The sequence below is a fragment of the Osmia lignaria genome, chromosome 12 (assembly GCF_051020975.1).
Source record: "Osmia lignaria lignaria isolate PbOS001 chromosome 12, iyOsmLign1, whole genome shotgun sequence".
In the NCBI taxonomy this organism is placed as follows: Eukaryota; Metazoa; Arthropoda; class Insecta; order Hymenoptera; family Megachilidae; genus Osmia; species Osmia lignaria.
In genome coordinates, this window is record NC_135043.1 from 7,310,467 (window position 1) to 7,326,720 (window position 16,254).

The following is a 16,254-nucleotide window of genomic DNA, read 5'->3' on the forward strand; positions in this document are numbered from 1 at the left end:
GTCGCTTTGGTGGAACGAAGCAACCCAGGCCAAGTCGAGGGAACGATGGAAGAGTAGACCCACGGAGAGCTGCACTTGACCTCCTTGCAGTCTGCACACGCTTATACGCTTCACGCTCCACGCTTGTGTGCCAAGAACGACCCTTCCTCCAACCTCGACCGTTTAAACTTTCCCGCGAGTAGACTCGTTCGATGATGACACACGCCTATCCACGCATAATCGAACACTCGAACAACATTTCTCCTAACGATTCAAACTCGTAACGCGAAATGCAACGTCATAACAAAGCGACTACTAGTTTTCGCAACGACAAAAGACGTGGCAGTAAAACTCACGATTTATCGTCAGCTAGAAACGTATTTCCAGTTTTATGATGCAATCTTCTCGATATCGAAAAGGTGCACACCTCGAGCAAATAAATCTCAACGTTATTAACCGCGAAATCGTATGGGAAAAGTCGATCGCGAGTGCGTTAATTTATACAAAATATGTATTCGGGGCAGCGAACAGTCGTTGAATTCTATTTCCCTGAGTATGAGCCTACTTTTACGTTCACTTTGAAAATGCCAATGGCGTGTTGCGGCGACCAGTTGAACGTTCACGGAATCTAAACGTTCGCCAAGGTAATTCGAACGTCCTCGTGATTATTCAACTCCGTATCGTTATCGATGCGATATCGAGCGTTTATTGCGCGAAGAACTGTCCACCGAGATCCTAATCGCAGCACGGAATTACATCTGTTATCTGTTTGGAGGAACGAGAAGCGAGCAACGATCGAACGAAACGCGTGGCAGCAGCGATTGAAACGCGATCCTTTTCCCCGGAAACGTGAATTAACGTTAAAACAATTACAGAAACGTTTTCAATTGCCGCGGTTCGGTTTGCACTCGTCGGGCTATCGTTTTCGCGAGTCCGGCTCGTGTTGCGAAAATTATTTCGTCGAACAATACGGCTGCTGCGTTGATACCTCCCCCGTATCGGAAACGGTCGCGGTTTAATAGAGATTCAATCAAATCGAAACGCGGGAATCGAGAGTGGCTCAAGTGCTAACTGCTTCATGGAAATTTCCTCCAATTTGCCATGAATTTCGCGCCAACATTTAATTACCTGTAGCCCCGTTACACGGAACATCGCACTTAATCCCTCTGGGGTTATCTGTTTAACCAGAAACGATGGATATATATTCGAAACAAAGTGAACACGCGACGCGTCATTTTTCCGCCCACTTCAAGCAACATTTCTCCGTTCCTCTTTATCCCCGGTTCCCGGCATCCCGGCTCCCGTACGACGTCGATAACATGAAAATTCTGCTATTGATTAATTATCGCACGAATCGCTGCACCCTGAAATTCTGAACGTTTCGATCGTTCGGTGTGATTGAAGCCGTAGTATTCGCCAGAGATTTAATTGAATTGGAACGCGTCGAGTCGGTCGAGTCAGTCGAGTCGATCGAGTCGATCGAACGGCGTTGAAGCGGCTCGTTGATTCGATCTTCGTTCACGGACCATCCGGATTTGAGTCGCGCTATCGATATTCCCGAATCTGTGGAAAGCCACTCGTGTTTTTTAATTGACAGGCGAGAATCGCGACTTCGTTTTTTTCCACGATAAAAGAAGCTATCGGCTATGTTTCTCAGTTCGATCACGTATCTTTGTATCAGGGAATACTGCGAGCGGCGTGCAAGATGAATGAGCATTAAACGTTACTATTTTTTTTTATTTTTTTTTTGTAGCTATTACTCTTTCGTTCATTTTCTGTTCACATATTTCCGTAGCAGGAAAAAATGGCTCTGATACTTTTGAGACAAATTGGAACGTTTTCCAAGGAAGGAGCACCGCGTAACCGTAGAAGCAGAACGGCAAACGGTTGAGCAGACGATGACATAAACAAATTATAAATAAAACATTGAACATCTCGGAGACGCGTGTAGGTGCACGATCCGTCGCGTCGCGTCGTCCTCTCGGTCGTCGTACTCGTTGTCGTCGTGCCAGCAGCGTAACGACCGCTTTGAATTTCATGAGGGTGCGAATGAATTCATGGTGGGATGGCGCGGTTTACCCCCGGGGACTCGACGACTTCAAACACTTCCCGTGAACCTCCCGTCAGTTTGTGAAAATTTCACGCTAGCCATGCGGTCGCGTCGTTCGGAAAGTAATAACAATCGTTCCTTGCTTGGTAAGGTTGGCCATTTTTAAAGGGAACTACAATAAAGCTAAGGTCATTGCGATACTTGAGAGGGGCGAACTTAATCATTGCACGGATAACCGAATACCCCTTTCTAATTAACCTTTTAACACGTTCGCTGCCACCCAGAAAATGTTAGGGATATACTGTGTGCCACTATATTCTAATTCCTACGGTAGGTAATTCCTACGGTAATTTGGACAGTAACGAGGAACGTGATAATAGTTTTTTAACATTAACGATACTGAAATTTAGTATTGATAACAGTGAACGCGTTAAAGTTGTAACCGTTCAAATTTTCGCGGTTACATACACTGCATGGAGTGGGGTAGGGCGCATGCGTGTTATCCCCTCCAAGTGTCGGATGAGCTTGGGACCTGCCGGTCGATAGATCGATGCGCACTCTAACCTCTCCGGGCGTCTAGACCACACGTGTTTTGAAAGAGGGATTTCGCATAGAGAAATACCGGACGTAACTTGAATCAAAGTGACATTCGACCACATAGCAAAACGGTTAGTGCTCGCGGTTATTGTTCGCGCTTCAAACTGACGAGTTGGTGATCGAAACTGTTTCATTGGATAAATTGGATATTTTCTCATGACGCGTCCTCCGCGCTGTGCATTCTACGAACAGGAATTAGAACTGAGCAAGGAGACTATTGTTGACTGGTCAAGTTTTTGCCGTGAGGTAAGTTACATTTTTTCTGATAATCTAACCTAATTTAATCTATGTAGGTTAATGACGCGTTTTAAAAGTATTGTCTACCCCACATTAACTTTTGAAAATAATGATTTTATGTCAATATTTGGCATTTGCTTTAATATCTTGGCTTTTTTTTTATCTTCTTGAAGTATTTAACGAGTAGAATCTAAAAATCCAAGTTTTAAGACACGGAATCCATCGGTTCAAAAGTTATGCGTGTGTAAAACTGAGCGTTTTTAGCGTATGTGACGTCACTTCGACGCCATATTGACTTGTAGCTTGTGTCGTCCAATGAGGGGAGTCGCCGTTGGTTTTTTTTTTTTAAAACAACACCAATCATATTACAGATAGAAATCAATATGGCGTCGAAATAACCTGTGAAATACGCTAAAAACGCCCACTTTTACACACACATAACTTCTGAACCGATGGATTCCGCACCTTAAAACTTTGATTTCTAGATTCTACGTGTTAAATACCTCAAGAAGATAAAAAAAAGGCCATAATTTTTGGGCCCCCGAAGTAAAGCTCAACAATATCTTAGTAAATACAAGCGACCCCCAAATTTTATCAACAGTTTTGGAGTCGGGCGGCAAAAATACATAGAATTGGGGCCCTAATTGTAGACATTTACCATTTTCCTTTCCAAAACACCACCTTTACTCTTGTGTGTTGTGAATTACAGCAGAGCCGGAACCCACAGGATTCAACGCGTGCCTTCCTTCTTCTCCTGTAAGTACCTTCAAACCTATAGAACAAATTTCGAGCATTTCCACGTTACACGCTCGTTACGAGCGTAGTTTAACGGTCGTGCGTCGTTACTCCGAAAAGTGTTGCTGTAGCTAGAGCGAAGCCATAGCATCGGTAAAAACTAGAGGAGGTACTTCTATCGTTAGTTCTTCTAAATAATCTATAACCGATACGATCAACAAACTTTGCAATATTCTTCCGGCGAATTAGTAAGCGAGCTGCGCAAGTTGTATCGCCGATTATTCGATTTAATATTATCGTTAGTGATCGATCTAACACCGACAGAACCGAATATTCGACCGGGGACGTAGTCATAACATTTCTTAAATAAGTTGTTTCTTTACTAGATTTATCAGGTTCGACTAGTGAATCCGGTCCATCTAGGTGACGTCACGCGCACAGGTAATCTGTTGAAATCCCGAGGGGGTTGGTCGACGTAGCGCGCGCATAATGCGCTTTGTCGTGTTCTAGAGCTGCGACGCGTGTGTACCGACTTTGTTTAGCAGGGTGTTTTTGCGGATCAACGCGGCGCGAAACGCGAAGCGCGACAAGCGACGCGCATCGAGAACACGATCGTGCTCCACTCTGCAAATCTAAAGAACGCGGTTCGTTATTCTCGCGTGAACAAAAGCAGTTACAACAGCAGAAAAAGAAACGAACGAGAAAGTAAGAAGGGCGGAACGGGAGGGTTGAGTTGGACGGTTGGAAACCCGGTTAAAGAGAAGCTTGGTAGAAACAAACGCAAAGGCTCGCTTCTTTTCCCTTTTCCTTTTACCTTCCGTTCTCGTCTCTTGTCCTCGCACAGACGGATTCGAACCACCCACGTTGCTTGTCTTCGTACCGACGTCATCTCGAGTAATTGCGGTTGCATAGAACGTCGACGGAACGCGCAAATGCGCTTTGCAATTCGAACGACAGTCCCGACTGGCGAGATTTAAACGGCGTTTATCCGTTCTTCAACGACCACAGCTTCGAAGACGTTCCTCCAGTTGGCTCGACTGACAAAAGATTCGTTCGGTTAACGAACCTCTTGGAATTAATCGACAATGACACGCTCGGATTGTAGAAAGCGTTCGCTTCTCTGTTTGTGATGTTATTTTTGCACTCGCCGCTACATTTTGCACGCCAAGTATGCGTTATCACTAGTACCCGTTTAACGTTTCGATAGCCCAGTCAAATTTACGAACTTTAAAACAACTAGAAGAAATAATAAATTCTTTTCTTTCATTTTCATACCGCAACATCAACACGCGTTCTATGCGATGTAATGTTGAACCACCAAGATATCACTGTTTCCAATGACTAATTCGAACCCTTGTAGTTCCCTCGTCGCGTTTAAACGCTCCGCGGCTCCCCAAGGGAGGAGCACACGCAGCTTTGAGCGTACACGTCGTTTCCCATTCACGGCACGATCGGGGTAATAATTTTTGACTTGGCGAAGCTCAATTTCATTTCTCCGGGAGAAAAAAGCGCAACACGGGCTAGGAACGTAAAAAATCAAGCGCTGAAAGTGCACCGTGCTAGCGGAATTAAGGACACCAAGTAATACAGGCGGATTATTAAAAACCGCGATAGGAAGAGCACACAAAAGCCTTGGGGGGGAAAAAAAGAAGGAAAGAAAGAAAAAGAAAATAGGGTCGAATGCAGCTGGCCGGTTTTAGTATTCCCAGAGCGGAACGGTGGAAACGCGATAGGTAATTAACCTCGTTGCTGGCAGCCAGAACGTGCGAAGCTTCTTCTTTATTTTTTTACACACTCGCGAGTGTGTAAAACGCATACAAATACGATCTTGTTATCTCAAAATTGTTCAAACCGAGCAATTACACGCAAGAAACGTTACAGAGAACGACTAGTTTCGACGGGATGGCTTTCTTAATTTCCAACCGCGTCGAAACTGTAAACCCTTGTGATTTGTCAGATGCCAGCAAGATTCTAAGTACCATTCGTCCGCGAGAAAATGGCATGGCTAAAATTTGTAGAAATCTATGCCCCATTACCCGATATCCCTACTTCGCATCACAAGTATTTTCGTAATTGGTCAAATCGCTTACCGAATCGATGATTTCAAAGCAGTGGCATAGCCTCCAGAATTTATGGGTGGGAATTAAGCTAGATATTGAATAGGGTCAGCTGGAGCAAACGAAAATCCTCCATTGCCTCTCTCCTATACCTCCTCCTACTGACGATGACTACTAATGCTTCTATTTATTTACTATTTTGAGTTATTCGTTGGCAACGTTCATCTGGTTAAATTAAATTCGTAGTTACAATTGATTACAACGAAGCAAAATAAACTGGAAACGTCAAACATCCACCTGAACCTCCATGACAGAAAATAATACGAAGGGATCGTCCCTCTGATATTTTCCCCCGTACATTGTGGTTTCAGTGGTTCCGACGTGATCCTATTCGTCGCATAATTTTATCATCGTCGTTTTATGCCGTCGCTCTGTATATCCGAGCGTTGAAAAATTCTCCCAGTACACCGTTCGTAATGGCGGTTATTAAGAATAATGATTGCCGAGCGGAAAGCAACAGACTGGCGCGTGAATACATATTCATGAGAATAAGTGAATCGACCAATATCTTACCATATTCACCATCTCTCTCACTCTCTTTCGCTCTTTCTCTTCCCTTGAAAAGGTATACACAGCCGACCATTTCATAAGCGTACGTCGTCGTCGTCGTCGTCGTCGCCGTCGTTTATAGACCACGCCGGATCCTTTTAACTTTCCAACGATAAAAGCGAAACAAATCGCGACCCGCTTTTCGTCGCTCGCAAACGAAACTTTTCCCGTCGTCGTTCGATCTCGCTTTGACGTCGTTGCGTCCTATAAAACCAGAATTTCTTCTGTTTTCCCTCCTATCTGGACTCCCATACACTTTACAAGATCCCGCGATCTTTCGCGGTTGCGTCCACTTTGAAATCATCGACGTCGCTTGGTCTTTGGAAAAATGTTGATCTATTCGATTACCAGATTATCCGATGCGTTTCCATCGATTCCGATATTCAACCAACGCGCTACGATTAAATCTCTTCGATATAGGTAACTTTCTTTTAGACTCGAGGCTGTTTCGGAACGGGTGAATTTTGAAAGAGAACGCATCCGCGACCACGTGAATGGAAAAACATTGCAACAATGGTATATAGCTGTTGTACATAATACGAGAAATTAGCAGTCCAGATAATGGAATAATCGACCGCGATCTTAGTTTCTCGTTTAACGGTTCAAACGAGCGAATCGCGTGCCGCGAGATATTCGCGTGGTGGACTACTTCCTGTGCTCGCCGCTAGAGGGACATCCGCAACAACTTTCTCGCAAGTTCTAACTCGACTATCCGCTACTCGGATATCTATAAAGAATGTTTTATGCAATTGCTGGAAATAGAAACAAAATGTCAGTAGGTGAAACTGAATGGCATCGAACAAGCTGTCCCGTTTAAGTGCCACCGCGAAAGATCAAGGCTGTTCAAGATTGTGTATCTATCCATCATCTTTAGACTGCAATCTACTATTCTATATCCAACGATCTTCTACGTAGACTTACTTCCGAGTCCAGCAGTAAGTTCTGGACGAAATACTCCTTCCTTCTCCCGTTTCATTTCAACCTCATCATCCCCGTTCTACAGTACAACCGCCGGACTCGCGAAACATTCCTGCGACTTCATCCGGTTGATCGGTAACTTTCCTCCTCTCTTTGAATCCAAGAATCCTTTGAAGCTATTACGCAGATGTACCAGAAAGGTTGGCCGCTCGAAACAAACGAAACACTCGAACTATCCTTCGAAATTCTATTCTAAGCAGAATAGCTCTGGGAATCGGAGAGAATTATCGCGGTAGCGAAAGTAGGAGGGTAGGGTAAATGGAAGGATAAGACTCGGATAATTGGCTGCATCGGTTCGAAGAGGTCAAAATAAATCGGTGCGGACGCGAAATGGAGGGCTGCAGGGGAGGTCAGGGCTCGTTGGAAAGACGAGCGAGCAGCGGTAGTAGAGGAGTAGTAACCTAGTCGGGAATCGCGCGCGCATCGATCCCTTCCGCTCGATTAAGCCGAGCGATGATCGTGATTGGATCTAGCAGGAAGCCGGGTAGAATCAATTATCCTTACGAGATTCAGAGAGGTTGGAAGATTCGCTTGGATCGAATCGAAATCGTCCCGAACGCGACCAGATCGACGATTAAGATCTCGAGCAGCCATCCTACTCGCTTGGTTTATTGTTTTTCCGTCCCAACTCGTCTACGTTTCTCTCCTCCGCGCTCCGAACGAGGGAAAATGAGAAGCTGTCTCTCTTTTTCTTTGTCTTCGTTCAGTGGTCTGGAGCTTTTTTTACGCCGTGGGATTTACGCGTGCAGCTTTATTTATTCACGCTTTAATTACCGTCCCGAGGCATCCCGTGGCTCCCCGTCGCGGAGCTTTGCCGTCCGGGCACGTGGATGCACTCCGAAACGAGAAACTTCAGGGTGGCAGCTAGATTAATGGGGCTTGGTTAGCGTTCTTCACCCTCTCGCGTGAGAAATTCGTCCGGTATACACATATTCGAAAAGAAGAAGAAGAAAAAAAAAAGAAAAGAATAGACGGGACAGAGTCGAGGGATATGATAAAAGTAACAGGGACGAGTGTAACGTCATTATTCATCGGGAGCTTGGTGTTTTCTACGTTGTCTCGAAATGACGTTAGCCAGGGCTTTTCAGGCTCTTCTTTGTTCCAGAAACAAACGGTCGACCCGTGAAATACTTGACTCCATTTTATCCCTCTTTATGACCCCGATTTCAGCCTTCCTACAAGTCGCTTCGAGAAATTCCCTCCAAAATTTTATTGTTCAACGAAATTGCCTTCCACGAACCTTCTTTTACCCCCATCCACCCGCCACTCCCGGCGACGAATTCGATAAGGTTTCCGCTGATATTTCGGAGCCAACAATATAGACGCGATCATGATACTTCTTATGGTGGTGCCTTATGAACCTGTGCTTCGTCTAGAATTTCCTAATAGATTCATCGACAAGAACGCTAATTAAACGCTGACTTTCTGATGTATGCTGATTTCTAATCCTAAATCAAGGATATGCAACTCTTGTCCCGTTATCTCAGAATCCCCTAGCTTATCCCGACAATGATGTCAGAAGCTGAATGAGATCCTTAACGCCATCGCGTTCCCCTTTGTTCCGTAGATATTTGTTGAAGATTTCCGGCTGTAAGCCGTGTTCATGTGGAGTTTTAGTCTAACGTTTCATAAGCGTTCAACTAGCTTTATCAAAGTTTAAGCACTATCAGCGCTTCTCGTTTCTCGTCTATTCTACGATTTCTAGAATAAAATCACAGGATAGTAAAATACATACGAGAATATCGAGGCTGCAAATGATCCATCCAGTGACGAAAGGGCAAAGTTATGGGCTACAATTACAGCTACAATTTTTACAGAAAACAAAATGCTAGTCGAAGTGGTTAGAGTTGTTGTCCAGAGCGACACGCTTGCTAAGCTCGAAAGGTGAAAGATGTTGAAGCGTGTCAGAATCGCGAGTGAAAGAACTCTTTGGAAAGAGAAAGGGTGGAGAAAGGCGAGTTGCCGCTTCGAGGTGGTTGTCGAGGTTCACGGCGATGCAAGTAGCCCCGGAAGATACGATCGAGTCGAGTCGAGGGCTGGTCGAAGAGGGCAAGGGGCGGTCGGCATTCATCCGAGCAGATAACATCGCTTGTTAAATCCACCCTTGCCAGGGTGGTGTAGCAAGCACGCTTACCTGCAGGCCGACGTTGCTGCCAACATCCTACTGACGCGAGATAGCAAGTCCACTCGCTGGTCCATCCATTCCCCTTTCTACCCTCGATTATCCACAGTTGCTTCTCCGACAATGCTTCATCATCAACGCGAGCATTGCCACTAACCGGCCGCTATTACCGATTTCACTGATCGAACCATCTGCCGCTGAACACCGCATTATGTTCCGGCGTAACTTCCTCGTGTTACTTTGAACATCAAACGCTAGCGGGCTGAACGTTCACTAGTTCACCCATCACTTTTCTGTCGCTTGGGAATGCTTAAAGTTCCATTTTCATAGTTTAGAGTATAAAATTTTAGAATTTTCGAAGCTTGATACGGAAGCCAGTAAAACATTTTTACTTTAACATCCCGAAACATATAGGGAATGAAATCACGAAATAATTTCGATATCTCTGGTTATCATCGATTTCCCTTTTTTTCTTTCTTACTGATGAATATCCGATAGCAAGCAAACTGTCGATACGCGAACGCGTGTTCCACGTCAACGGTTACAGGTACGGAGTATCGAGCAAATCCTCGACTGTCCAGTAGGCTTTCACCCGAGAAACGGATCATTTCGTGCACATTAATCCGGACAGTAATTCCGTTCTTTTCGTTAGCGACGAAGCGGCCGACAGTGACGACGATATCGATCGTTGTCAGTTTCAGCTTCGAGCATAAAAGTTCACTGATCGAGTCAGCTGTTACGCGTAACGCGATTAACTGTCGCGTCTCGGCGTCAATATTGATTTAACCCACCCCTTCCCTCCCGCTCCGCGCCCTTTTTTTCGTTAGGTTAAAAGCTATCGATAACGGGGTACTCGACGGTGTTCGAGTGGGCGGCGAGTGGCGGACGCTGACGTTCTCGACGCGACGCTCTTCTCGTCGGATGGCACAAACGTTTCGCGATGATTAATCGCGTACCGCGCATTGTTCGCAGTTCCACAACGAAGAAGGATCGTAATTTTCTTTCCCCCGCAAATTCAATCGCGTTACACAGAGCGCAAAGTGGGCAAGACAAAAACAAATCGGGCAATAACAATACATCATCTTTATCGTACTATGTAATGAATACCGAATCAAAGAAATATTACAATTCGATTTGTGTACGGAAAGGATAGATCGCAGAGTCGACTAATAATGAGTTAAGAAAAAAATTAATATAACAAATAAATTCTTCTGGATATTTGAACAGTCTCTTGAATTGACTCTACTGCTCTCGAACTGACCCATCGCTTTGCTTTTCGACCCAACGAAACGTGAGAAAAATAGGAATCGTAAAGAAGGATAATGTTCGATCGAGGTGAAAAGAGCGTCACAGCTTGAAAAACAATTGTACCTCGCGTTAACGGTGACGATTTGTCGAACGGCAAAGACGGTTCGGACAATTTGTGATCGAGTCAAGGTACGTAGCTACCAGCGGATGGCCGTCGGGTCACGAAGGGATAAAATGTTGGCAAAATAAATAAAGCGTGTCGCTACTCTATCCGGCCAAGCTTTGAGAGTTTCTCGTGAAAAGTGCTCCCTCGATCCAGTCGACAACGAGCAAAGGGTCCGGTGCTTGAAACCCGGCCGAAATTAAGCGACCGGCAAAATTTGTGAAAAGCCCCTTTTCAAGGGACCCACTGTTTCCAGATCCTCGAAGATCCTTCTTGTAATAATTTCACAATGCCGGCCATCTTGTCGCTTTGTCCCAGTCCCGCAGCCAATGTTACGTAATATATCGTTGCATGAATAGAGGATTGAAACGTTCTGAAATTCGACTACAAACTTTCGTATTCCGATCGTATACCTTGTAAAATGAATCGTATTCATCGCGAGGGGGAAAAAAAATCGAACCACAAGAGTCGATTGAATTTCATATTTTTCAACGATCAATGACAGGATTGCGCAAGTGTGTATCTCGTTTCAGTTCGTTAACCGGATACGTCTCTTCCCTCTCTTAACGCAGACGGAACGATGGAAAAAGCAAGAAGATAAAAAACAAAAGAGTAGCGTGGTAGGGTGGAAATAAACGATACATCGAGGGAAATGATTTCGAGAGCTTACCGCGACAGTTTTAACGCGGAATTAATAGACACCGGCTGTCTGGCGCGCACCTCCCGTAGTTACTCGAGCAGAATCGCGCGTTTTTTGTTGGCCGCAACGAAACTGCAGCTTAATGCAAGCTCGAAGGCGCGAACGCACGAACCGCCAGCATCCTCTCCCTTCGGGGCGTGTCTATGATGAGGAGCGCGTAAAACAGAGATAAATCGGTGAGTAGAAGAGGGAGAGAAAGAGAGAATAGGAAGATCACGCACATGTGCATCTACGCGAAACCGGAAACGGATACGGTGGAAACAGGGTGGAAAGGGCTGGCTAACGATGGGCAGCAGGGGATGGCAGAGGGGTGACGGACGCACGGTTGGTCACTGCGACGGAACCACGGTGTATAAATCCGTCGCTTGACGAGCGCCGTTGTTTTTGCGATTTACGAAGCGCGACAATATTTGCGAATTTGTCGTGCGCGATCGGTGTCAGCGGCGCAACGCGACCGGCACCCACCGTTTCGACGCAACCACCCGACGTAAATACAACGAATTTCACGATAATTACTCAAGAACCGCATGCTTTTACGCGAGCGCGAGCTTGCGAGAAAATTGTTACGGATATTCATCTGATAGCCGGTACGAAAAACGGCGGTGCATCGCGTTTCACTTAAAAACAACTTTCAATGCTAATTTTCCACGTTAATAACAGGCAGCTTAATAATTTCGGATCCAATAGCGCGAGGATAACAATGTTGCATCGTAAAATGCCGGTAACTGCGAAGAATGTTCGATACCCGATCTCGGATACCAGCCACTAATTGCCAATCGTAAACTCGCGCCGCAAGTTTGCGTAACGAGCGCGTATATCTGCAGCCCATCGGTCCGCGCTTTTGCTATTTTTCCTGGCAAACTTTTGCAATAACGACCGCCACCACCCGGTGAACAAACGAGTCACCAGATCGGTTGGCGTTAATCAATTTTTAACAGCAACAACAACAATCAGGCCGTCGATATTTCCGTGGATAAATATATAATGCGATCGCGTCGACAAAACCGTTGTTCAACATAATTGGACCAACGAAACGACGGCGATGAGAGGGATAGGTGGAAAAAACGACACCACTTTCAAGTCACTAATTATTAACGATAAGCGATCCACTTTTCTCAGCATTCCATGTATGTCCATGTATTCGCACAGGGTGTAGGTGCCGTTTCAAAAATCTTATGAGCTATTGATTTATTTAACAATTCAAGATATATTTTCTCCGCATTCGACAGTGAGTATTGATTTAAAAAATAAATTTTGTATTCCTTCAAATTCCTCGACAAAAACCTCGGAAGAAATAAATTTATCCACTTTCTGAAAGAATCGATAGCACTTTCTGGGACACCCTGTATATTACGAAAGCCGTATACCCGACGGTAATTTTACTTTCTTTCCGCTCCCCGTAACCTTCACCCACCGACCCTTTTCTTTTTCTCGCCCTCAAACGAGCTATTCTCTTCGTCATTAACGTGCCAATTTCTCTCTTTTCACTTGTTCCTCCCTTCTCCCATTTCATTCGCACCCTCGATGCCTATGCTTCCGTTATGCGCCGATCGAAACGAATTATGCACACAGCCAAAAACCTCTTTTTCCTCCATTTTCTCTATTTATTTATTTGTTCTTTTTTATCGGCAATCGAATTGTAAGTAGATAATACACACGTGAGGGTAAGAATGGAAACGATTCTCGATACGTCGCGTTTCAAGCTTCCTCCAGAAAAAACGTCCATTAACGATCGGGACACATTTTGACAGGGTGCAACCAAACGCGAGATAACGGGCTTGTTCGACGAATTCGCGGCGTTAAGCTTCTCTGACGGCCAATCACGAGTTACAAGCTCGATTTTTGATTTACGATGACACGATACTCCGATTCTTTCCCCTATGGACGTTCGACCATCGGGGGTAACGCTGAGTTTCAACCCGTGTATTTTTGAAACGGTGTAATCAACGGGAAGAGAAAATTAGTCGAGTTCGTTGCATACGTGTTTTTTCTCCTTTTTTTTTCTCATTTATCAACGGCAAACTGTATTTTCCGAGTGGTGCTTGAGTGTATTAATAGCATTTCGTAGCAATTAAGTAGGCCTTTTCAAAGAATATTAAAAGTTTCTACAGTTGCACGTCGATAAGGTAATAATTTGTACCTTGTAATTACCTCAGAAATATTTGAACTATTTCTCGGTTACTTATAATTAGGAACACTTAATATTAGCACTAAACCTACCGTTTTTAAAATACGTATGTGGTAAATGTGCAATTAAGAATCCTATAATTTGTCAAAAATGCGGTGAAGAAGAATAAAATAAACATCGGTAGTGGTATCGGTAGTGTTTAGTATGAAAGATATTAAACAATTTCTGATTTTCTTCTGTGATCCTACAAATCAACACGAATCAGAGATCAAACAGGTAATAGAAAATACATACGACAACCAGATGATCCGTTCTCAAGCGTACGCGTGGTCTACGCAACGGCCATTATCGTTATTATTATCAATTGAAACGCGTCCCGAGATCGGTATCGGCATAATTACGGCCGGTAATGACTTGTAGGTTAATTGGCTACCGTGCAAATCGATTTTCGATAATCCGTCAAAGAGGGACCACCGCTCGCGCTCGGGCTCCATCTCGGGCTTTATCATCGCCGGCGTAGCTATGAGCTAGTCGAGACCGTACAATTAGGGCAACCTATCTGTTCGCTTTATTTTTGCGTTCGCACGTCTCGTCATTCTCGTTCCTTCTTTCGATTCTTCGCTTCGAACAACCGTAGAAAACGTGATTGTTCTTTTAATCTGTGCAGTATCCAAAGATCATGGATCAGAGGGGTAGCACTGAATGTTGTATTCTTGATCTTCATACATAACATTTACACCAAAATTCACTACTTTATGAACCACTTAAGGACCGAATTATTTTGCAAAAATCCGTCAAAATTTCTCGAATTGTTCTTTTCATGGATTTAGTGAATAATTGTTTGGCCTAATTTTATGATATGATTTGAAACAAAATTGATATTTTAGAAAATATTGTCCTTTGAAAATCTGAAGCCTAAGCAGAGTGTAGAACAGAAGCAGTTCTATCAGTGGATTGTGGCGATCATCGGAATCGTGTGGTGAACGCTTCGATCTGGTCGAGACACGCATTCGCGTGATTGCGTTTCCCCGTTTCTTTCGTTTCTTTCGTTTCGTTTCGTTTCGTTTCGTTCCGTTTCATTCTAGCGTACCATTGCCGCTCCGTTCCACAGCGAGTAATTTTCCTGAAAAACGTCGCGCTTCTGTCCGTTCGTTGAAAGAAACCAGGGCTTGGTCGTCGCTTTCAAAGGTCTTTGTCCGAGAATTCATCTTCAAAAAAAAGGGGGGGGGGGGGGGAGGGGGAAAAAGGAAAAAAGGGGAAAAGCGTTCGTCTTGTGACGCTAGACCAAGCTTTTTCCAACGCCGCGTCGGAACACCGTTGCTTTTCGTTCTTAAAGCTGTCGGAGGATCATCGAACACGTTGTATTGTTCGGCTAATTGCTCTTAACCGTTGTGGAAACAACGAATCGGCCAAAGTAACAAGAGTACTTCTACTCGAGGCTAAATCCTCCGTTCAAGGAAGCTTTGTACAAAGCTACTTTTCAAAGCTACTTTTCGCGCTTCTCGCGGCTTACTTATGTGGGTTGCTTCTTCATCTTAAGAAAATTTCATTTTCGCTCTCACGATAAGTTCGTTAAACGGGTGTACTACCCTGGTGATGTTCTCGTAAAATCGACCGAACTACCATCGAGTTATGTATTCGTGGTCGAAGCGAGCAGATGATAAAGATCGCCACGATGAAAATGGCGGGTAGACAAAGGATTCGAGTAAGTACTTTGTAAGAAGCTTTAATGTAAATGGACTTGCACGAAAAGGGACGCGCGGAAAGGAGCTTTATGAATCGATCATAAGCTCCAGCTCTTCTTTTGTCGATGGTCTATCATTGTGCTTCCATTGTGCTTCCATTGTGCGCACCTTCTTCAAACGAGACACGCGTGATTGCCTGATTGAAGCTGAAAGATCCTACATCGTTAATTAACTTGAAACGATCGCTTCTATTCTTCGTACGATTTCCCTTCGTTCCATTTGGAAATAAAATAACAGCGTAAAATTAATCTCTCAGGATGTTTTTCCTTTTTTTCTTTTAACGAGAAAGTTTTCTTAGAACATTCATACGAATGTAGTTATCACGAAAAGCGAACAGCAGGTGTATCGTTTCGGTACGAATTCGCTTTGAAGTTTAGTAAGAATTGTAACACGATAACGATACGTTCCCGAAGGCAAGGACTGGCGAAACGAAAACTGGGATCGGAGAGATCCAGGCAAATCCTAGTCCTAGCTAATGGAGGCTAGAAGTAATTATACGCGGCGTATTAATCAGCTATCGCATTACTTTGAATTTAAGCTAACGCGGAACATCCCTTTGGGGGAACGATGGAGACTAATTATGATGGAGTGACTAGCAACTCTCTGCGACGTGTCTGTGTCTGGCATCTTCCAGAGGCCGGCGCGGCACAGCGTTCACGTAGCTCTGCTGGTTGATTTTAAGCGCGGAATTACGCGACAACCTATCCGACTCCGACCACTAGTCTCTCTGTAAATTGCCAGAAAATTTTCCCTGCCCCTCTATCCTCTCCATCCTCCGTTCGAAATAAAACTTTCATTTGAAAGCAACTCTACAGTTCCCTCCCTTTAGATAGAACTATTTGATATCTATGATATGCGTGTAAAGCGTATCAAATTTTATTTCCACAAGGCTAAATTACCTATAAT

At 44.4% G+C, this 16,254-nt stretch overlaps 1 protein-coding gene and 1 long non-coding RNA gene across 4 annotated transcripts in view; one reads left to right on the forward strand and one right to left on the reverse strand.

Annotated features, from left to right (window-relative positions):
* The window catches only part of LOC117603073 (kin of IRRE-like protein 1), a 246,563-nt gene that overhangs the window by 192,619 nt on the left and 37,690 nt on the right, over nucleotides 1-16,254 (reverse strand). The gene's annotated exons all lie outside the window — the stretch shown is intronic.
* Nucleotides 2,605-16,254, forward strand: part of LOC117603078 (uncharacterized) — a 61,591-nt gene continuing 47,941 nt past the window's right edge. Inside the window, exons 1-2 of the long non-coding RNA XR_004581131.2 lie at nucleotides 2,605-2,872; nucleotides 3,573-3,619. This is a non-coding gene — a long non-coding RNA (uncharacterized LOC117603078). The remainder of the gene's footprint in view (nucleotides 2,873-3,572; nucleotides 3,620-16,254) is intronic.